Source organism: Rhinolophus sinicus, chromosome 16, assembly GCF_057876585.1.
Source record: "Rhinolophus sinicus isolate RSI-liver-muscle chromosome 16, RSI-T2T, whole genome shotgun sequence".
NCBI lineage: Eukaryota > Metazoa > Chordata > Mammalia > Chiroptera > Rhinolophidae > Rhinolophus > Rhinolophus sinicus.
In genome coordinates, this window is record NC_142516.1 from 131601063 (window position 1) to 131624230 (window position 23168).

The 23168-nt window shown below is 40.7% G+C and overlaps 1 long non-coding RNA gene across 1 annotated transcript in view; it reads right to left on the reverse strand.

The window, feature by feature from the left end:
- Positions 1-23168, reverse strand: part of LOC109456088 (uncharacterized) — a 139791-nt gene that overhangs the window by 112621 nt on the left and 4002 nt on the right. The window lies entirely within an intron of this gene.

Below are 23168 nucleotides of genomic sequence, written 5' to 3' on the forward strand. Positions count from 1 at the left end.
TCAGAGGCCCCATGGCCTCACAAGCATGAGCAGGCCCCCTACATGAAACCAAGAACTGGTAGAGCTTAGAACTATCCCTACACAGAAATTAGAATGTCTGTTCATCAGCTCAGGATAGAGCTCAAGGGCCACGTATGGAAGTCCTTTGCCTCTTGAGGTAAAAACCCTAATTCATTATTTCTCAGTACAGAAACACTTAAGCCCCAGGCAGAGGCAAACACGGGACGGTCCCGCGGGCAGGCCCCCACAACCCAAAACACAACAGGAAAGAAAATGCCCACAGACAACATCCCCAAGGAAAGATGTACTCAGACTAACATCACAAAATATTTGAGGAAGGCCAAAACCATGACAGATAATCTACAAACCCCACACCACCCCCATCCCAAAAAAAGGGAAGAAATCACATCTGTAGAGCTAGAGATAATAGAACAATCTGAAAAGACTTTGAAATTCATTCAGTTGGATATAGAAAATCATTTAAGAGTTTTAAGTAAGAAAAAGCCAAATATGTTTTAGAATGATTAGAGTGGCAATGACATACAGAATTAAATGGAGAAGGGTGAGATTGAAGGCCAAAAGAGTAGCTAAGAGGCTTCACACTCTCTATATACAGGCAGTGTTCTCTCTTTCTTCTGAGCTCCCCCAAAATCTAACTGGCACATCTCTTATGACCTTGTGACCTCACCACTTTATTCTGTGTCTTATAGCTGCTTTCATATATATAAAGCATGTAAAGGAAATTGCTGAGCTCAAGGCTCCTTATAGCAGTATATATAGATATACATACCTTCTATATCCCCTACAGCACCTAACATAGTGTGCTAGACACATGGGAGGTGCCCCATAAATGTGCCATAGATAAACAATCCAACAAATGAACAAGAGCCATATAAGAAACTGACCAGAACCTTGCCCTGTGGACCTCTGACTTGAACTGCAGCACAAAACCAAGCTGATGCCACATCATTAGCTCATCTCCCTAGGATATAATAGGCTCCCTAAACTGGTTCTCTTCTTAGTCTACGTGTACATTATCTGTCAACGTATTTAAAGTCATCTGAATTCAGTGACAACTTTAAGCCCTGTAGCGCTGATGAAAATCTTTTGCTCTGTGTGGATTTCCCTAGTGTAGACTGCTATCTAACCTGTCTTCCTCTTCAACTTGTCAGCCCACAGCTATTTGACTATACGTTACAGTAGGTCTTGCCCTAAATCTGATTAGCCCACTCCTAAGTAGTTAGAACTCCTCCCCTTCCTTCTGAGGAAAAACACCTAATGTAATAACCAATCCCTGAGTAACAGCAATAACATGAGAACTTGCACAGAGGTACAAACTTGACGCTCTGAATAGCAGCATTCCAAAGATCTCAGGACCTCTTGAGAGGCCCAGAGCCATACTCACCTCCAACGTGTTCCTACATAATGGTGGTGGTAATAATGATAATGACAGTGAGACAACAACACAAAGCTATCTTTTATTGAACATCGAACACCACTGGGCATTATGCTAGGTACCTGTAATATAAGTTGGCACATAATCCTCACAAAAATACAGTAAGGAATGTCCTAGCATGCCCATTTTACAGGTGAGAAAAATTGAAAATGAAAGGTTAAATAAGTCATCCTTGGTAAAAATCTAGTAGGTGTCAATGCCAGGATTCAAACCCAGGTCAGTGTGAATGCTCTTTGTGTTCTTTCCACTTCCATTACACATGCCCATATTCCAACAAAATAGCCAGTGGCACCCAGCCACTTGAATAATTGTCTCAAGGACTTCAGATGATGTACATGGGTTTTGGAGCTGGAATTGTTTCCCAGGAAACTGGAAGTATGCACCAGCTCCCTGAGCTTTTACTCCAATCTCATTCACAACTCCTTTAAGAGAGTGACAAAATAAATCTGGTCTTGTATGTTGCCTTCATTTCACTTCACAGAGAATGAGCTGATCCAGTCCAGCTCCTGATGTCTGTGGCTCCAATGAGAAGTAACTACCCACCCATGTGGCCAAAGCAACTGCAAATAAATAGCTCTGAAATTTTCATGGGCCTCTGTAGGGATAGAGTAAGACCGTAATGGAGAAGTAGTATTCATAGCATATTCTAGGTCTTACATCATTGAAATTGTCCATTGCCAGTGTGGTCCAAACACATTGCACTGGCTTCCTCTCCAGGCTCAAAATAACTGTAGAATGAATTATTTTAAATGCTTTCAAGAAGCTTAAAATCAGTGCTTTTGTTAATGATTCTATAAACCTCATGACCATCAACAAGACAATGGGAGAAATAAACTGTGGTCCATTCATAACGTGAAATATTATAAATTAATAAAATTAGATGAATTACAGCTACTTGTAACAACATGCATGAATCTCAGAAACATAATTACCAGGGATGCCAATAAATAGGATCAAATGATTCAAAATCAAGAGGAAAAAATGTAATAGAAAAAACAGTAATGCAGATATTAGAGTTACCAAATAGGACTTTACAATAACTATTATTAATAAGTTCAAGAAAATAATAGAGAATTTTACCAAAGAACTGGAATCTGTTAAGGAATTAGTCAAATGGAAATCTTAGAACTTAAAAGAGTAAAATTACTGAAATTAAGAACTAGACAGATGGGTTCAAAACACATTAGATGTAACCAAAGAATGGATAATAAAGCATAGAGGAAAAGAATGAAAAATTATGGGAGAAAGAGCATAAGGGACCTAGGGACAGGGTAAAAGTATCCAACACATTTGTAATTGGAGTCCCAGATGGAGAGGAGAGAGATAATGGGATAGAAGCAATTTTTAAAGAAATATACTGCCTGAGAATTTTCCAAAAGTTATGAAAGACATCAAGGAACAGAATAAAGATTTCTACAAACCTCAAGCGAGATAAATATTTTAAAAGACCACATCTAGATAATCACAGAAAAACTGCTGAAAACCAAAGACAAAGGGGAAAATCTTAAAAGCAGCCAGAGGGAAAAAACCCACATTTTTTCAAAAGAGCAATAGTAAAACTGACAGCTAAGCAATAAAACAAATGGAAACCAGAAGACAGTTAAAGGAAACTTTTTAAGTGCTGAAAGAAAGTAATTGCCAACCTAAAATTCTATACTCAGTGAAAATATCCTTCAAAAGTGAAGGCATAATAAAGACATTTTCAGACAAACAAAAACTGAGAGAATTTATCACTAGCATATCTGCATTAAAAGAAACACTAAAACAATTTTTTTTCCAGCAGAAGATAAATAATTCCAGATGGAAACACAGTAATGCAAAAGAAATAAACAGTACCAAAAAAGTAAATTTTGTGGATAAATCTAAATTAGTATTTACTATATAAAACAATAATATTAATGTTTGTGGGCTTCAAAATATGTAGAGAATTAAATATATGTTAATAATAGCACAAAAGACAAGAAGAGGGTAAGTGGACTTCAAGTGTTATAAGGTTCTTATATTGTGCAGGACGTGATAGAAGTACTCGTTTAAGGCCAATTATGATCAAACAATTATAGATGTTGCAATCTCTAGAGTAATCACTAATGAATAATAAAAGAATGTACAAATAACTAGCTAATAGAGTAGGGAAATAAAACAATTTTTAAATGCATCATTACTCTAAAGGAGAAAAAAAAGGAGAACAAAAGTAACCAAAAACACACATGGAACAAATAAAAAGTAAAAAGTAAGACGATAGGTTTGAACCATAATATCAGTACTTTAACTATAAAAGGAGCAAAGTCTCCAATTGAAAGACAAAATTGTAAGACTGAATAAAAATAAATAAAACCCAACTACATGCTACTTACAGGCAAGACATCTTAAACTAAGGATACAGGAAGAAAAGTTGTGTGGCAGTTTAAAACCATAGCCACAAATCCTTTGGCACTCCTTTCATTAAGAGGTGAGGTTTTATCTCCTCTCCCCAAGCTGGACAATGTTGTGACTCATTCAACTGACAGAATATGGCAGAAGTAACACTGTGATTTTCAAGTCTAGGTCGTAAAAGGCCAGGTGACATATGCCTTGTTCAGTGAAACACCCTTGGAGCTCTGAGCCACTGTGTAAGAAACCGAGGCTGCATGGTGTAAGAAAGCTCAAGATACATGGAAAGGCCGTGAGCAAGCGCTCCAGCCAACAGTCCTAGCTGAGCCCAGTCTCCCGTTATCCTGGTCCATGTACCAGACATGTGAGTGAAAAAGTCTCCAGATGATTCTAGCCCCCAACCATTCAAGTCTTTTCAGCCAAGGTTCCAGACATCGGAACGTAGAGATAAGCCATCCCTGCTATGTTCTGTCCAAATTCCTGACCCACAAAACTTATGAATGTGATCAAATGGCTGTTGTTTTATGCCACTAAGTTTTAGGGTGGTTTGTTGTACAGCAACAAATAACTGGAAAAGGTTAAACCTAAAAGGATGGATGGAAAAAGATACACCAAGCAAACATTAATCAAAAGAAAGGTAATGTATCTAGACAAGTTTCAGACCAAGTAAACTTTAAAGCAAGCAGTTTTACTGAATGAATGATATTTTCTAATGATAAAGGGACCAGTTTAACAGAAAAATATAGCAATTCTAATTTGTACACAGCATAATAACATAGCTTCAAAATATATAAATTGGTATTGTTAGTGAAAAGAAATATATATATATTTTAGCCATCCTGGCTATTTGTCTCTATTTCAGTTGCATCCAACGATTTTTGATATGCTGTTTTCATTGCCATTCAGTTCAAAATATTTCCATATGTATTGCAAATATCTTCACCCATTAGGTGATTTGCTTTGTTTTTTATTAATGGGCTTTTTGTTGTTGTTGTTGGCTAGACACTTGATATTTTAATGTAATTTTCTTTTTACTCTGACCCATGGATTATTTAGAAAAGTGTATTTCTTAATATAAACATCTGGGAATATCCTATTTATCTTTCTGTCTTGGATCCCTTGCTCAGTTTCACTGTCATCAGAGAATATACTCTGAATGATACCAGTTTTTAAAAATATACTCAGAGAGGTATGTTAAAAATCTCCAACTATGCTTATGGATCTATATTTTTCTCCCTTAGTTCTGTCAGTTTTTACTTTATATTGCCCGAATTGTTAGCCAGGATGGGAGCAACTAGAAGTTTCAGATGTTGCTGGTAGATATATAAATCAGCACAACCACTTTGGACAATTGTTTGGAAGTAACTACATAACATGTGCAGACCCTGTGACACAACAATTACACTCCTGTTAGACCCAACCGATATGAGTGCATATGTGCACCAACAGACATGTACAGGAAAGTTCATGGCAGCTTTAGAATAGCCAAAAAATGCACACAACATAAACATCCATTAACAATGTGTGACTTATTCATACAGTGGAATACCACTCAACCATGAAAAAGAACTGCCGATGCATATAAAAACACGGATGAATCTCACAAATATAATGCTGACTGAAAGAAGATAGACACAAGAATACATACTTAATAATTTCCAAACTAATCTGTGGTAATATGAGTCAGAACAGTAGTTACCCTGCAGTGGGATTTGGGAGAACTGACCGGGAAGGAATGTGAAGGAGGCTTCTGGAGTACGAATAATATGCCACATCTTGATCTAGGTGTGCTTACAGAGGTGGATACTTTGTAAAAATTAATCAAGCTGTACACTTAAAATTTGTACATTTTACTGCTATGACTGTTATACTTTAATTCACAAAAAGTTTTTAAAAGCAAAGGGATCGTAAACACAAAATTCAGGGTGGTAGTCATTCCTGGAGGGGAGGCCCAAGGATGGGAAAGAAATGCACAGACATGTGATGCATATATACTCTCTTTTGCATGTATCGAATATTACATTAAATGTTAATAAACATTACTATAGTAAAAGAATTATTCAAATATTTAAAAGCCATGTGCTGAACTTTTCATTTTCAAAGTAAAATTAATATAAATGACTTTCAGTGATATCTAAATACAGGGAGACAATTGCATTCATTTGATGTGTCCCCCTAGCATCGTGCTGATTGTACCTTCAAGGGAACACTTTGTATGAGGTAGAGCAATAATAATGACAGGCATTATTGAGGACATACTGTCTGTTGGGCACTGTTGTGAATGCTTTACATGCACTTAATTGTCATATAACCCTATGAGGCTGATACCATTATCACCCCAATTTAACAGATGGGGAAACACACACAGGGAGCTCAAGTTATTTGCCCGTGCTCTCACAGCAGGCAAACCGGAGAGCCAGGATTTGAGGCTGGTTTTGAAATGCAGTCTGGTTTCAGAGCCTACTCACTTAACCTCTGCACCTCTCTGCCTCTTATGAGAGGTATGTCTCTGATTTCTGGGAGTTTTTAACCCTACCTGACTCCTGACAAGGCCTAAAATGGAGTTCCAGAGTTTTATAAAACCTGCCTCATAGAAAGAGGTGTTGTGATGTGTGTAATTACAGTAACACTGAATCACATCATCATTACCACCAGTAATAAGGAACAGTAAGCCCACACTGTACTATATTATAGAGTAGATTAAAAAGTTGCCATGATCGAACAGTCAATATGTTTCTTAATTCCAGACCTTCACTAAGAAAGAAAGAAAAGTTCTCTCTGAAATCTCTCCCTTCCTTTCCTGGCTTATGGAGCCTACCTCTTTAAACAATGCATTCGATTTAGTCAGGATCTGTGTCTTAGCTCTCCTAGGAGGAGAAGATTTGTTTCTGATTCTTCCTTGCCTCTTTGTGGTGCACACTACTTGGATATAGTAAGTGCTTAGCAAACATCTGTGAAATGAGTACATACATGACTATAAACATGAGGTCAAACACCCTACTTGCTTGCAAAAGCTTCCACATATCCTTTGACCTTGCCCATCAGAGTCACTGCTGTATCCCCAAGACTCAGAAAAAGGCCTGTAAGTTGCAAATACTAAATACCAAATTGTGGTTGGATGAGTGAAAATATGAAGGAGAAATAATTCTCCCACATTGTAAAGGATCTGTGTACCATTCATCTCTGCGAAAGGCCCTGTTGTGTGGAATGGGCCAACATGTCTGTGAGAGGAATAAGGAATATGCTGCTGCACTGCTGGGTCTTGAAGATGGAATGAATGAGTTTACAACGGAGTGATGGGCAGCTGGCTAGAGAAAAAGCCCTGCATACTGGCCCAAGCATGTGGTACTTATGGTGGTAGCCTGGCTTCAGTATTTGCAGTGAACAGTTCTTATTATGCCGTCTAGGAGAGGATGGGGACAAGTATATATGTCTCAAGTATCTGCGAGAATTTTCTTTCTTTTTTCCAATTTTATTGAGATGTAATTGACAGATAACCATGTACAATAGAAGCTGTACATGTGGATTTGATACATTTATATACTGCAAAATGATTATCGCCATCGTGTTAGTTAACACCTCTATCTTGTCACACAATTACTATTTGTGTGTGTGTGTGTGGTGAGAAAATTTAAGATCTACTCTCTTAACAACTTTCAAGTACGTAACAGAGTATTGCTAACTATCTTCACTCTGCTGTACATTAGCTCCCTCGAATATTCATCTTATAACTAGAAGTTTATACTCTAACCGAAATTTCCCAATTTTCCCCTTTCCCCCAACTCTGGTAACCATCATTGTGTAAGTTCAGCTTTTATAGATTCCAGAAATAAGTGATAACATACAATATTTATCTTTCTCTGACTGACTCATTCCACTCAGCATAATGCCCTCAAGGTCCATCCATGCTGTCACAAAAGGCAGGATTGCCTTCTTTTTCATGGATGAATAATATTTATAGACTAGATAGATAAGTGATAGATAGATAGATGCTAGATAGAACACATCTTCTAATAATAGTAAATATGATAGATAGAACACATCTTCTTCTAATAATAATAAATAGTATTATTATTTATATAATAATATTTATAATAAATATTATTATTATTTATATAATAGTAATATTTATAGATTACGTAGATAGAAGATAGATAGATAGATAGATAGATAGATAGATAGATAGATAGATAGATGATAGATAGAACACATCTTCTTATCTCATCTTTTGATGGACACTTTAGGTTGTTTCCTTATCTTGGCTGCTGTGAATAATGCTGCAATGAACATGAGAGTACAGATCTCTTCAAGACCCTGTTTTCATTTCCTTTGGATGTATTCCCAGAAGTGGTATTGCTGGATCATATGTTAGCTCTATTTTTAGTTGTTGAGTAAACTCCATGCTGTTTTCCATAGTGGCTGTATCAATTTACATTTCCACCAACAGTGTACAAGGGTTCCCTGTTCTCCACATCCTGATAACAAATGTTATCTCTTGTCTTTTTGATGATGGCCATTATAACAGGCATGAGGTGCTATCTCATTGTGGTTTTGATTTGCATTTCCCTGATGATTAGTGATGGTGAGCATCGTTTCATGTACCTGCTGGCCATTTGTATGTCCTCTTTGAGAAAATATCTATTCAGTTCCTCTGCCTATTGTTGAATCAGATTGTTTGATTTTTTTGCTATTGAGTTATATGAAATATATATATATATGTGTGTGTATATATATATCTCCTGTTTCCCCAAAAATAACACCTAGTCGGACAATCTGCTCTAACGCGTCTTTTGGAGCAAAAATTAATATAAGACCCGGTTTTATTTTACTATAAGCCTGAGTTTATAATATAATATAATATAATATAATATAATATAATATAATATAATATAATATAATATAATACTGGGCCTTATATTAATTTTTGCTCCAAAAGACACATTAGAGCTGATTGTCTGGCTAGGTCTTATTTTTGTTGGTGTCAAATCCAAAAAGTCATAACCAAGACCAATGTCAAGGAGGTTACCACCTTCTTGTTTTCTTCTAAGAGTTTTACTGTTTCAGGTCATACAGTCAAGTCTTTAATCCATTTTGAGTTGATTTCTGTGTGTGGTGTAAAGCAGACGTCCAGTTCTGTTCTTTAGAATTTTCTTTCTTTGTCTAGTAAGAAGTAACCACAAACTTCCAGGCTCGGAGTTGAGCTCTGTGTTGGGGTGAGGGGAAGAAGTGCCCTTCCTCATTCTCCCCTGCTCTACTTCCACCTCTTGTTTTCTTTCAGGAATTAGTCTTCTAGTGAGGAGGAAGGCATGTGATAGCCCTTTTTAGATATGTAACATCATGACTCAGAGTAAGCTATGCCTTGAGGCACCTCTGGAACCGATGTTTGAGTAAAGACTATTCTTTTCTTCCCTTAAAAAGCCTGCCTTGTTTTTCCAAGCTGAGTGCTCACCTCCTTCCACACCCCTCCCCTGCCCTTCACCCACTATCCAGCCCCTCCATCAAGCTCAAAATACAGTTGTCTTGTCTCCCCTGCTCCCTACCCTTCCTTTCTTTCTGGTCTGCAGTGGGTGAAAGTCAGAGCTTGATCTCAAGAGCAGAAAGAACCTACAAAGCAACCCACAGACCTAGCAGAAATGGCCTGGAACTAAGTGTTTCTTAGGGATTCACTCAGCAGAGTATCACTGACACTCCAGTCCAGTTTGTCTGTTCGTAGCCTTTTATTGAAGAAAATCAAGTTCTAATCATCATGTATTTTGATGTCCCATATGGGGCATCACATAGCAAAGCCCTGAGCTTCTATGTTTTCCCCACTACTTGGCTAAGTGACATTTGGGGACTGGCATGGAGATAGGAGGAGAGCTGAGGAAACAGCAGCCTCACTTTGATCACTCTCTGACTCTGAGACTCAGAACCCAGTGTCTGAGAAATTTCATCCAGACACCTGCTTTTCTTCTAGAAGCATCTATTCATTCTTAACATTCTAGAAGAGTTTTTATGGCACCTGTCTCAACCACTTTGGGGCTCCTCTTTCAGTTATTTCTAGTTTGGTCTATTTTCTCAGGCTCTCTCTCCACCTCTTTTCGCTATGTCTCCTTCAGTTTCTTTCTGTTTCTATGTCCTATCTCTCTGTCCAGCCACAGACCTCTTCACCTCACCCTGTCTCTATGCGTCACGCTCTGTCTCTCTCCAGGGGTGCCTCCTCCTGCATCCTCCGGAGGACTCTGGGAAATGCCTGAGTGCAGCCCGCGCTTGTTGCGCCAGCGCTTTCATCCCGATCCAGGTGGCTACAATCCAGTACAGGATTTACGGTGCCCTGACCCTGAGCCGTCAAGAAGGAACAGCCAGATTAATGGGGTGGGCGGGCTGGGGTAATAATCGTTTGTTTGATGTGACAAGCCTGATAGGCGTTGATTTACTTACAGACTGATGGGCTTTTAATTGAGCACCTCCATCCCAGTCACTTCAAAGGCAGGGGAAGTTGACAAGGGACCCCTTTCACGGAGGGTTCCCTATGACTGACAGCCCCCCTCTGCTGACGCTCTCCTCGGCCCAGGATTGGGCCTGGCGGCCTTTACCAGGCCCTCTGGCAAAGGAACACATTTTCTGTGTAACTCAGAAATGGCCTTTTGTCTGCTGCCAAGGAAGGCAGGCCCTACTCCGAAGGCCCTGCGTCTACCAGAAGGGTGAGGAGTGGAGGAGAGTGGGGAATGCTGAGGCTCCTCTGGGAGAGAACCCCCGGCTGCCCTGCCAGGTGGGGATTCCAGCCTGCCGCATGCAAGTGGCCTTCCCCTTTGGTTGGTCGGGCTCTCTGCCACCTCACTTTCTCCTCCTCCTCACTTCCTCCCTCATTTTAAACCCTTCTTTTTGCCTCTTCCAATTCTCAGGACTCTTCCTTCTCTTCCTCTTTCTCCTCCCACTTCCTCCTTCCTTCTCCCTCTCAGGAAAGGCCAGAAAGGTACTGGCCCTGGAGTGGCCTGTTAACACCACTCTCCTCCTCCCGGACAGCCACCCTCCCCTCTCAGGCTGCAGGCTGTGAGGCCTGGAGATCAGGGCTCCCTTGGACTTGGAGGCCAGGCCTCCATCGACCTCTCCTCCTGCTGGCAACATGACAGGGTACAGACTCACAGAAGAAGATACACCTAAAGCTCTCTCCCAATGTCAGCTCACTTACAGCTGGCTGAGCTGGGGTTAAAGGAGTGGGGGCAATGAGCAATGAAGGCTGGGACCCCATCCCCACCCATGGGGCAGAGTCCCCATGCTTCCTCTCTGAGTCAGGAGTCAGTGAGACCCCCCTCCTTCCCAAGCCAGGAGGAGCTTCGAGTTCTAAGTCAAGCCATTTTAGTGACTGTCCAAGATAGTGCAAGCCCTATTCCCTGTTTGTCTCTTTTGTTCCCTGTAGTAACTTAACCAAGCTCATAGAGCCAGGAAGGATAGTAAAGAGCAAGTACCTGGCTAGAAGGACAACAATAATAACACATATTTGCATAGCATTATTTAGTTTGGAAAGCACTTTCACATATATTACTTCAATTGATCTTTTAACAACGTGTGAGGTAATAAGAGTGTCATTGTGCCCATTAGACAGATGATAAAATTGAGACTCCAAGGCTAATGTGCTCCTAAGAGGCAAAATCAGGTCTCTAACTTGCGTATTCTCCCTCCAAATCTGCTCCTCCCTTCACCACACCTGTCTGCATCCCAAAGACTATTGTCCGTTCCCTTTTGGAGCTGCATTTTCTTGCTCCAAAAGGTGGTTCATTCCTGTTTCCCTTCCTTGTTTTCCCCTTTTCAGGAAGTCCCCTGGCTCCCTACCTTCCTGGTTTGGGTGTCCAAGCACAGAGCCTCCAGCCCTAGCCCGGTGAGGATACACCTCTCCCTTTGTCTCTGCCCCAAAAGCCACTTCCAAACCTTGCTGTAGAGCATGATACTCCCTTAAGGTTTGCTGCCCCCAGCTCTCATCTAGTGCCCGTATGTGAAATGGCAATGGGTGAAGCACCCATGCTTTTGGTTCTCTGCTGTTGGAATGTGTCCACTAAGGTTGTTCATTGGCTACCATTTTAAAGTCCCCCCAACAGATTCCCCTCAGGGCCAAGAAAACAGGTGTCTCTCCCGATCTGCTAGTGGGGTAGTTTCTACAGAGAGCTAAGCCCTAAGGCAGAAGCTTTGGAGAAACGAATCATCTCTCTGTTCTCTGCCTCGTGCCTTGGGTATATCAACAGTGACGCACCTGAAGCCATGAGATATGGTTTGCTTACATGTTGGTCCTCTCACTGGAGTCCAATCCTTTAGCGCAAGTCCCTGTCTTTTTATCATATTCCTCTAATGCCAAACAGTGACATTTTTGTTGAAATGATTGTTGCTGAAATACTTGTTGAAAGGCAGTACAGTGGAGTGGTGGAGTCAAACAGCATAGGATCACAATCCCGCCTCCATTGCCTGCCAGCTGTAGCCCTGGGACAAGTCATTTAAATTTTCTGTGCCTCAGTTTCCTTCAGTGTAAAATGGGACAAAAAGAGCACCTGCCTCATACAAAGTTATTGTTAGAACTGAATGGTTTAATAACATATTTTATCTACTCTACAATGCACCATTATTTTAGACCCAACAAAGAAAGGGGGAAAAAATGCTGTGAAATAATCTGTGACACAATGCTTTTTTTTCTTTTTAATCAATGTCAGAGATGTTTAAAATGTGGGGGGACAATGCATCTTAGAGTTGATGAAATGCATCTCTGTCAAACACTTAGAAGAGTAGCTGCACACAGCACATGCTTCAAGCAAGAGCTACCGTCATTGTTGCTGAATTGCATCCTCACAAGAACCCTACGATGAGTGGGTTCGTCTTCATTTTACAGATGAGGAAACAGAGATACAGAGAGATGGAGTAGCTTGACCAAGCTCACAGAGCCAGGAAGCCCTCGGCGGGCGTTTAAACCTGCCTTTGAGGTGCAATAATCCATAGTCATTACAAGAGCTGGCAGCTGCCCACCAAGCTGCCAGGGAGTTAGGAGCTGGGTTTTGTTCTCAATTGCATTAACTTTCCTTAATCTAAGTTTTGTCCCTTTCTAGTATAATTACTCTGCTTCCTCCTCCCCCTCCTCCTTTGTAGTTGGCGCTGATCTTGTTACTTTTCTGTGAATGGCTTCAGGTTTTACAGGTGCTCACAGGCACCAGACAAAGAAAGGTACATCAGCAAACAAGGGGAAAGATGAAAATGGGTGTTCGGCTATTCATTCACATAGTACACCAGTTCATCTCTGAGGCTTCCACGAAAGCATTTGGAGGGGTATAAATAAATATAAAGGTAAGAAATAGCTTTTAAAGTTTACACGTGGCAAGAGAAAGTGATCACGCATGGGGATGTAAAGGCTCTGCATGGACGCCCCGAGGAAGTGCCCACAGGGCCCCGCCCCCACCCCCCCACCCCGCACCCCGCAACCTACCAGGTGTCCTGATAAAAATCGGCAAGTTCAGCTTGCCTCTCAAGCTGGGTTATCTGCCACACCAGACTTTTTTTCGTCATGACCCAGTGAGATACTACTGGGTGGAGGGGGTCGAGGGGAATTTGGGAGGGCATGGGTGGGGCAGTTAACTTTTCTAAGACCTGCAGCTCTGCTTGATACCCAGCCCCCCCCCCCAAAAAAAAGAAGCATCTACTTGAAAGAGTGTAAGTTTCTCACTATTGTAATGAGTCTGCAGCAAAGGAGGGCATGTATTGGCTTCAAAGGGAACCAATGTAAAGGTGTCACCGTTTTTACATTCGAAAAGCACCTCCAGGATGTATTTTATTTGGGGTTTTGCAGTTGTCTCCCCTAGTAGCAGCTCAGGACCCATGGCTATCAAGGTAATAGAAAGATGCCACTTGCCACTTCTGCATCAGCTCCCAAGTGAGGAACCCCAATATTATACTTCTTCTGCCAAGCCTCTTATGGTCATGTTAAAAGATAGTGAATACAACAGGGCATAGTATTGTACTTGGTTTTTTTCTTCCTGAATAGGCAGGACAACAACTGGCTAGAGGGTTCTACTTGTGCATTTGCTTGGGTTTTTCAGGATGGAATGGGGGTGGAGAGGGTTATTACGAAACTTCTCTCCACTGTCCCACATGCTCTGAGACCTGTTTGAGTGGAAAGTGGAGCTGAAAGCTGGGTGAGAAAGGGAGTCTAACAGGACGATAGCATTAGGGAGCTGTGCTGTGGGCAGCAGGGAGAGGACGCCACGACTTAGTATCCCTGAATAGAGCCGACCATTCTTCCTCCAGGACGGGATAAAATGTACTCCAGGCACCAGACAAAGAAAGGTATATCAGCAAACGAGGGGAAAGATGAAAAAGGGTGTTCGGCTATTCATTCACACAGTACACACGGTTCATCTCTGAGGCTTCCACGAAAGCAGCCACACACCGAATCCCTTCCGACACTGTCTGTATCTGAGCCTCCTATGAGATAATCCTCTTAATGGAATATTTAAGAAATCGGATATAAATCATCAACCTTTTATCTCACCTGAAGATTCACACTCCATAGGCTGTATGGTGTATATGTCTATAGATGGTTACATATAGATGGTCGCAGATGCCTTTTTGAGTGGATGTTGCCGTGCTTTTAGGCTGGATATGTTTTTCAATCCCTAAATCTATTTTTTTCTGGAGATATGGGTGCAAAAATGTAAATTTTAGAGATCAGAGCCCAGAAAATAGATGCATCTAGAGACATTTCAAAATTAAAACACACATCCCTGGGGAGTGGGAAGGGAACTTTTTTGTCATTTGCAACCAACAAAAATGCCTATTGTTATGATGTGCTCATAAATAACTTGATTTTGGCATATGCTTCCCTACCAAATAGAAGATGAATAAATTAAATTTGATTTACAACCTTCTTCATTTTTATTAGCACAGCTCTGAACAGTTTATGTAAGCGATGTGCCAGAGCAGTTATGCCAAATGTCTTAAGGCGTTGGTATTGATATTATATAAATTAAGGTGTTTTAATTTGCATTCTTTAATTAACTAAATACTGGCAGAAAAATAAAACACAAGGGCAGCCCTGACTTATTGCCTCTATTAAACTGCTGACGTCTCTGAAAAAAAGATGCTTTAAGTAATCCAATTCATGTGGACTAGGGGAAGAAAGGGGTTTTAACACTCTTATTTGGCAAAATACATTGTGGTCTAAGAAACCAATACCCTGCTTTGCTTGCAGGGTGGTTGAATGGGTAGGTGAGTTCTCAGAAGGTCTGAATTTGTGTCTCCAAAGAAGAAGCTGACCAAATGTTTTAACTATCCATCCTGCTCAGGTCTGAGCTGAAGGGTCAGAGGGCACCCCATCCATGCCACTGGGCCTGGGCGGGCTCCTGGGTGCAGGGCTCTTCAGACCTGGGTTGTATCACCACCAATCTGGGAAGAGACAAGCTGGCTGAATTAATCCAGTGGCTCTTATGTCAACATGATCCAGAAACCGAGGAGAGAAATAGTCAAAGATCCTTCAGTGAAATTAGCTGCTTCTAGTCTATGCTTCGCGTCATGGTAGGCCCCCAAACCATGGAAAAAAAATAAAAACACTCTAAAAAGATGTGCCAGGAGTACTTCAATTCTTTTCCATGCCCTTGGTCTGTCACCTCCAGAGACAGACTTCATTCTTAAAATGGAGACTGTAGCTTCTTTCTCATCCAAGTTCTTTCTTCCTTTTCCCTAACTTTCCCTTTTTTGATCTTGACTTTTGCTCTCTGTTTCTCCTCTCCTGGAGGCTCAGAGTCAACCCTGGTAAGGTCTCATCTTCTGTAATTTTCCCTCCAGACTTTTAGGGAGGAACAGCTATAAAGAGAAGATTACAGTTTCCAGTGGTTGCCCATAGATTTCTCCTCAAACACAGGTGAGAAAATTGGATTTCTCTTTCCTAAACCCACAGAAGCCTCAGCGAGCCATCTGTACAACAGCCTTTACTGTTCTCTTGCCATTCTGAGAATGTCCAACTTGCTTTCTCTGCCTTGGCTGGGAAGCATCATATCAAGGATGGAGACCTAGGGGCCTCACAGATACCTGTTTAGTTGGCCAGAGACATCACACAGGACACGTTGGGGTTGGAGAGCAGCAGAGTTCACCTTTATCCTGGCCTCACACTGCCTTTACCCTTTCATACAGCATTGTGTCTTTTGAGAGAGCCCAAAAGAAACCCTTCAAGGGCCAACTGCCCAGACCTCTGAGTATTGTCGTTATGTAATATCCCTAGCCCAGCTTTCTTCCTGAATGCTTTGCTCCAGGAATAAGGGATGAATTCCAATTTTAATGAGGAAAATACTATCCTCTTTGCCAGCATCCTATCCCCCTCCCCACCCACCAAAAAATCGCACTTTCTTGTCGTTTCCCATCTTGTAGCTCTGTCAGTTGTTTTAAAACAACTGTTTTAAAACATGTCTCCTGTCATAAATAAGATTGTCATTATGCATTTTGACTGCAGTGGTGGAAAATTCACCCACTGAGAGACAAGAGAGGGACCTGCGAGAGCCCCTTCAGGCCTGATGTGGAACTGGAATAAAAATTAAAAACCGATAGAGTCGACTCATGGTTTTTAACTACTGTAGCTTTTCTGGTTCAGATTGTTTGGGTTTGGTTTTTTGTTGTCTTATCATTTGTTCATTGATTTATTCATTTAAGGAAATTAATAAGAGAAACAAAGACACCCTGACAGCAAGTAGTTGTGTTGAACTTAGCAACGTTAGGGCCTGAGAGATGTGAAAGGGGCACCTCAGATTGCCTGAGGAAAGTTCTTCAAAATGTTAGAATTTTACTTTAGACATCCTGGAACATAACTTTATCCTGATTCCACAAGCCCATCAATATTCCATCCAGTCTCAACGGTTCTTCCCAGGTCACAGGGACAAGGTCACTAACAAAAAATGAGTTTTGACTCAGAGGCCCAAGGAGGCCCAGGCCTAGGAGTGAAAGTGAAGAGACAAAGGTGGGGCTAAAAGAAGCTGTAGGTACCAAAATGCCTGGGGAGTGGGATATTCTGCTGCTTTTTTTTTTCCTTGTCAAATGGTTGATAAAGCAGAAAACTCTTATCATCTCATATATACATGTCTTTTGGTACCTTTGAATTTTACAGGTAATACCTATTCAAAAATTAAAAATAAGAACAAAATAAAGACTACTTATCTGCCTTGGTGAACACTCTACGAACAATAATTATTGATCTCATGATTTGATGTCTTCCAGTGCTTCACAGGTCTCATGTGGAAATTCATGGTTAGGAGATGAACCTCTACTGACACTACCAAAATTACTGTATGTATTGTCTTTGATGTGAATCTTTGCCTTTCATGAGCATGACAAAAATAGGTCTACTGTGTTTCCCAGAAAATAAGATCTAACTAGACCATCAGCTCTAATGCGTCTTCCGGAATAAAATTAATATAAGACCAGTCTTATTTTACTATAAGACCGGGTATAATATTACATAATATAATATAATATAATATAATATAATATAATATAATATAATATAATATAATAGTAAATATAATAGTAAATATAATATTATAGTAAAATAAGACCAGGTCTTATATTAATTTTTGCTGCAAAAGATGCATTAGAGCTGATGGTCCAGGTAGGTCTTATTTTCGGGGAAACAGGGTAGGTAATACAGAGCCCTTGTTTGGGGTCACTTATTAGAAAGTTTTCTATATGAAAATATGTATTTGTCAATATGTTGGATTCTTTTACGCCAGATTTAAATATTCTTCTCCTTTCTTCTTGTACTAAATGAGGGAGAAAGTGGAAAGGGGAGGAGAGCATGAGAAGCATGCACGTTTTCTTAAATCCAAAGATGGAAACGGAACCCCTTCCTAATGAGCCTTCAAATTAATGTGACTAGAAGGTCCCTGAGGTATTTCCCATATTTTCTTGCCTGAGGCCCCCTGCTGAACTTTTAACTCATTCCATAGTTACCTGGCTATCCTACAAACTTTCTTAAAAGGGGCTTGTTTTGAATGTGTATAGCTTTTAACCCAGCAATTCGGCTCCCAGGAATTCATCCTATAGTTATACCAACACACATGGAGAATGATATGTATATTACATACATACATACATACATACATACATACTCATATGTATGTACATATATACATATATATAGTTATTCACCGCAGGAACAAAAGATTAGAAACCATCCAAATGTCCACCAGTAAAAGACTAGTCAAAATACCACGATTCGCATCATTGGGATACCAGGAGAAGAGAGAGAGCAAGGAATTGAAAACCTGTTTGAAGAAATAATGACAGAAAACTTCCCTAACCTGGTGAAGGAAATAGACATACAAGCCCAGGAAGTGCAGAGAGTACCAAACAAGATGAACCCAAACAGGCCCACACCAAGACACAATTAAAATGCCAAAGATTAAAGACAAAGAGAGAATCTTAAAAGCAGCAAGAGAAAAGCAGTTAGTTACCTACAAGGGAGCTCTCATAAGACTGTCAGCTGATTTCTCAACAGAAACTTTGCAGGCCAGAAGGGATTGGCATGAAATATTCCAAGTGATGAAAAGCAAGGACCTATAACCAAGATTACTCCACCCAGCAAAGCTATCCTTTAGAATCAAAGGACAGATAAAGAGCTTTTCAGACAAGAAAAAGCCAAAGGAGCTAATTAACATCAAACCAGTATTACAAGGAATGTTAGAGGGACTTCTTTAAGACAAAAATAAAATAAAATAAAAAATATGAATAATCAAATGGCAATATACCAACAGTTTCTTTAAATGTAAATGGATTAAAGGCTCCCACCAAAAGATAGGTGGTTGAATGGATAAGAAAACAAGACCCTTACATATGCTGTCTAGAAGAGACTCACTTCGGATAAAAAGACACACACAGACGGAAAGTAAAGGAATGGAAAAAGATATTTCATGAAAATGTAAATGAAAAAAAAATGGGGTGGCAATACTTATACCAGACAAAGTAGACTTTAAAACAAAAGCTATAATAAGAGACAAAGAAAGACCCAGTAATTTTACCTCTGGGCATATATCTGAAGAAAACTAAAACGATACTTCAAGGGGACGTGTGCATCCATATGTTCATTGCAGCATTATTTACAATGGCCAAGATGTGGAGGCAGGCTGGGTGTCCATTAACGGAAGAATGGATAAAGAGTAGGTGGTACATATACACAATGGAATCTTGCTCAACCATGGAAGAGGACGGGTACTTGCCATCTGTGACAACATGGATGGACCTGGAGGTTATTGTGCTGAGTGGAGTATCAAAGAAAGACAGATGCAATGTGATTTCGTTTATATATGGATTCTAAAGAACAAAATAAACAAACAAAATAGACACAAACTCATAGAGAGAAAGAACATTTTGATGGTTGCCACATAGAAGGGGGTTGGGAATGGGTGCAAAAGGGGAAGGGATTAAGAAATACAAATTGGGGGGGCAGATGAGGGTAAGGGGGATCAAATATATGGTGATGGAAGGAGAACTGACTCTGGGTGGTGAACACACAATGGGATTTATAGATGATGTAATACAGAATTGTACACCTGAAATCTATGTAATTTTACTAACAAATGTCACTGCAATAAATTAAAAAAAAAAAAAGAAATACAAATTGGTTGTTACAACTTGGTCGTGGGGATGTAGGATATAACATAAGGAATGTAGTCGATAATATTGTAGTAACTACGTATCGTATCAAGTGGTACTAGATTTATGGGGGTGATAGGTGGGAGGGGATTGGGGGGTAGGGTGAAAAAGGTGAAGGAATTAAGAAGTACAAATTGGTAGTTACAAAATAGTCATAGGGATGTAAAATAAAGCATAGGGAAATAGGGAATATAGTCAATTAGATGGTAATAACTATGTACAGTGCCAGGTGGGTACTAGACTAGTCAGAGGGATCACTTCTTAAATTATATAAATGTCTAACCATTATTCTGGACACCTGAAATTAACATAACATAATATTAAATGTCAACTGTAACCGAAAAGTTTTAAAAAAGAGAGGAAAGAAGGTTAACGGGAATAAGAGGTTCAAATTTCCAGGTATAAAACAAGTAAGTCATGGGATGTAATGTACCACATAGGGACTATAGTAATAATATTGTGATGGCATTGTACAGTGTCAGATGGTTGCTGGACTTATCATGGTGATCACATCTTTAGGTATATAAATGTTGAATAACTATGCTATACACCTGGAACTACTATAATCTTACATGTTAGCTGTATTTTAATAAAAAAATTTAAAAAGCAAGTGCGGAACAGTCTGTGTAGTATGTTGCCATTTGTGTGTTAAAGGGGGGGAAATATATATGTATTGGCTAATATGCATACAAAATACCTCCGGAAGGGTGGACAATAAACTCATAGCATTGGTGCATTGGGAGAAAAACTAGATGGTTAGAGAGGTTTTTTTCAGTGTACATTCTCACAGCTTTGTAATTTGGCACCATGGGAATGTATTTCATTATAAATAAATGCATTTTTTCAATAAAATAAGAAATAATTTTAAATCACTTTAAAACAGGGATTATTACGTAAATCTCCACTCTGAATGAATTACTCTACATTTCTGACCATAAGGTTGGTTGGGACCCCACCTCTCGGGTTTCCTTCTCTGAGCAGAGGCTGGCCAAGAGCCACTGAAATAAACCCTCCTCAAAATTGTTCTTACGTCTTGGAATTTGGTTTTATCAAATACTACCAGTGATAATGAAGCCACTGCCTGAGCAGCTCTTCCCTTTTCTCTAATTGTGTTTGTTGAAACAAGTTTGGAGCTGCACATGGCAGCTCATTGGGATCCCAGCCTAGAAGGGGGCAAGGTTTTGACAAGTTTAGAGGCTTAGCCATGAGAAGTGGGGGGTCATAGAAACAACATCACCATGATGGCTGAAGCCCACGGAAGGGTCAGAAGCAGGTGCGACACCAGCCCTGTGCAACTGAGATACTTACAGTCTGTCACCACTGAGTTCTGTTGGCCATGGCGTACCCCGTGGTTCCAGGTGGTAGAAACTCAGCACATGAAGGAAGGGTGTTGGGTAAGTATGGTCCCTGTTTCCCTTTCAGGGACCTTTTGCTCTACTCCAGGACTCTCCTCATATCCAAAAATGAGAAGGTGCATGAATACACCTAGAATAGTTATAACTGTCACCCAGAAGGTGCTCAGTAAATGTTAGTGGAATCTGAATTTACCTTTGAGTAAATGGACAAATGAACTTAACAGTGGGTAACTAAACTACAGTGTACTAAGGATTTAAGTTATGACCCTTGGCTCTTTTTGTTGTTGTTGTTTAATCTACAAAAGAAGCACACAGATGCCCAAAGGACAGGGCTGCCCTGCCTTGCAGGAGCTGGGAATGTGCATACTTGCGAGGTAGGAGGCCTGGATTGGCTGGCTTGCTCTGGTCCTTACCTACCTTGGGATCACCTCAGGCCTGCACCTTCCAAGTGGTCAATAAACAGTAACTGAATTAATTAACTCAATCCAGTTCAATTAATTGAATGAATGTTCCCCTCACTTCCTTCTCTGCCTCAATTTCCTCTCTACCATATTCTCATTCCTCAAACTGTAAAGAAAATCCTGATAGCGAAGACCAGCCCTCTGGAAAGCGATTAAAGTCACTTGTTTTAAGTTTCTCCTGCTGCTATTCGCCCTCTCCCTCAGTCCTGCACACAGAAAATTGGCTCAAGAAATGACTATTTGAATCCCAGTACTGCCACTTTCTAGCTGCGTAATTTGGGCAAGTTACTTAACCTCTCTGGGCCTTAGTGCCTCACCTATAAAATAGGCATGATAATAGTACCCATCTCATCACTTTGCTGTGAGAAGTAAATGAGTTTTCACTGTAAGAACAGTGTCTGGCACAGAGTAAGCACTCAATAAATGTTATTATTACACTAGGCAGAACACTCATTGTCTGCTAATCACAATTGAGGTGTTGGCTGATTGGTGCGGTATGATTCCTTCCAGCAGTATTTGCAACTTAAAAGTGGAATCTCTAAGAAACTTGAAGGCCCAAAGGAACAAAGTAGTCAAGGGTGAATGCCCAGGGCTAAGGTTGATGTATGGCGGTGGGGGTAGGCAGATGAAGGCAGGAGAACTTCAAAAGCACACCTACTCTCATCCCCCTCTCCCGCCAGCCCTGCCTATCTCCCAGGGGGCTGATAGGAGATAAATGAAATCACTTCTTCAAAGCACCCTACTCAAGGACCCGGATCAAACACCAGGGCTTGAAGATAAGCTTCAGTCTACATTTCCTTTTGTCCATTCCTTCCCACCAGGTCTCCAAAGGAAATTCTAGAGGGAGGAAAAGTAGTTAATTCCTCTTTTATCAAAAGGAGTTACCTCCCCATCCACAGGCAATGGGTGGTGATAGAGAACCAGGAGGGAGTGGGGAAGGCCTCCTCTTGGCTCTCTGCCAGGGTTCGCTGTGTGACTTTAGACTCCCACATAAGCTCTCAGAGCCCGGTGCTTCATCTGTCAAAGAGGATAAAAACACCTGCCCAAAATAACTTAGAAAATTGTTATGAGATGATGAACACAAACATGTATTTGGGGCAAGATACTTTAACATGCTTAAATAGCTAACATTTTTTAAATTACAGTCATTCTCCTTGAATCTTTTGGGGGAATATTGTGAGGTAAGATATAAATAAATAGCCCTGTAACGTAAAATTCTTATTCATTCTTCAACAAACATTCATTGGGCATTTATGGCATTCAGACTGCCAGGATTCACAGCCCTGCCCCACCTTTTAAGAGCTGGGGCTTCAGGCAAGTTACTTAACCTCTCTGTGCGCCCACTTCCTCCTCTGTGGAGGTAATGATAGGACCCCCCCCCCCCACGGGGCTTCCGTGAGGATTAAATGAGATAATGCAAGCAAAGTGCTTACAACAGAGTTTGGCTCTCCATGTTGGCTACTGTGATGATGATAGTTAAACACCCAACTAGGCAATAAGAAAACAAAGAGAATAAGGACAGTGCAGAAGCAGTCACAGTCCAATGGCAGACAGGACAAGTAAACAAACAATGACGCCATGTGACGGTTATAATAATAGAACATAATGGGATTGGTTAGAACAGAAGAGGGAGCTCCCGGAACGCGCTCCCTGCAAGGCTAGGTATGCTTGCTTTTACCAGGTCGGTTGTCCTCTTGCCCCTCGGGCCCTCTCCTGACCCGGGCTGTGTCTGAAGCCTTTGAGGGGTCAGAGGAAGTGCCACAGAGTAAGTACCCTGAGAGCAACGCACTATATCAGGTCTCCCAGCCAAGGCCCTAATTGCCAGCCACGGAAAAATATTAAGCGCCAGAGAGGAAAACCAAGTTCTCTATGAGGCCG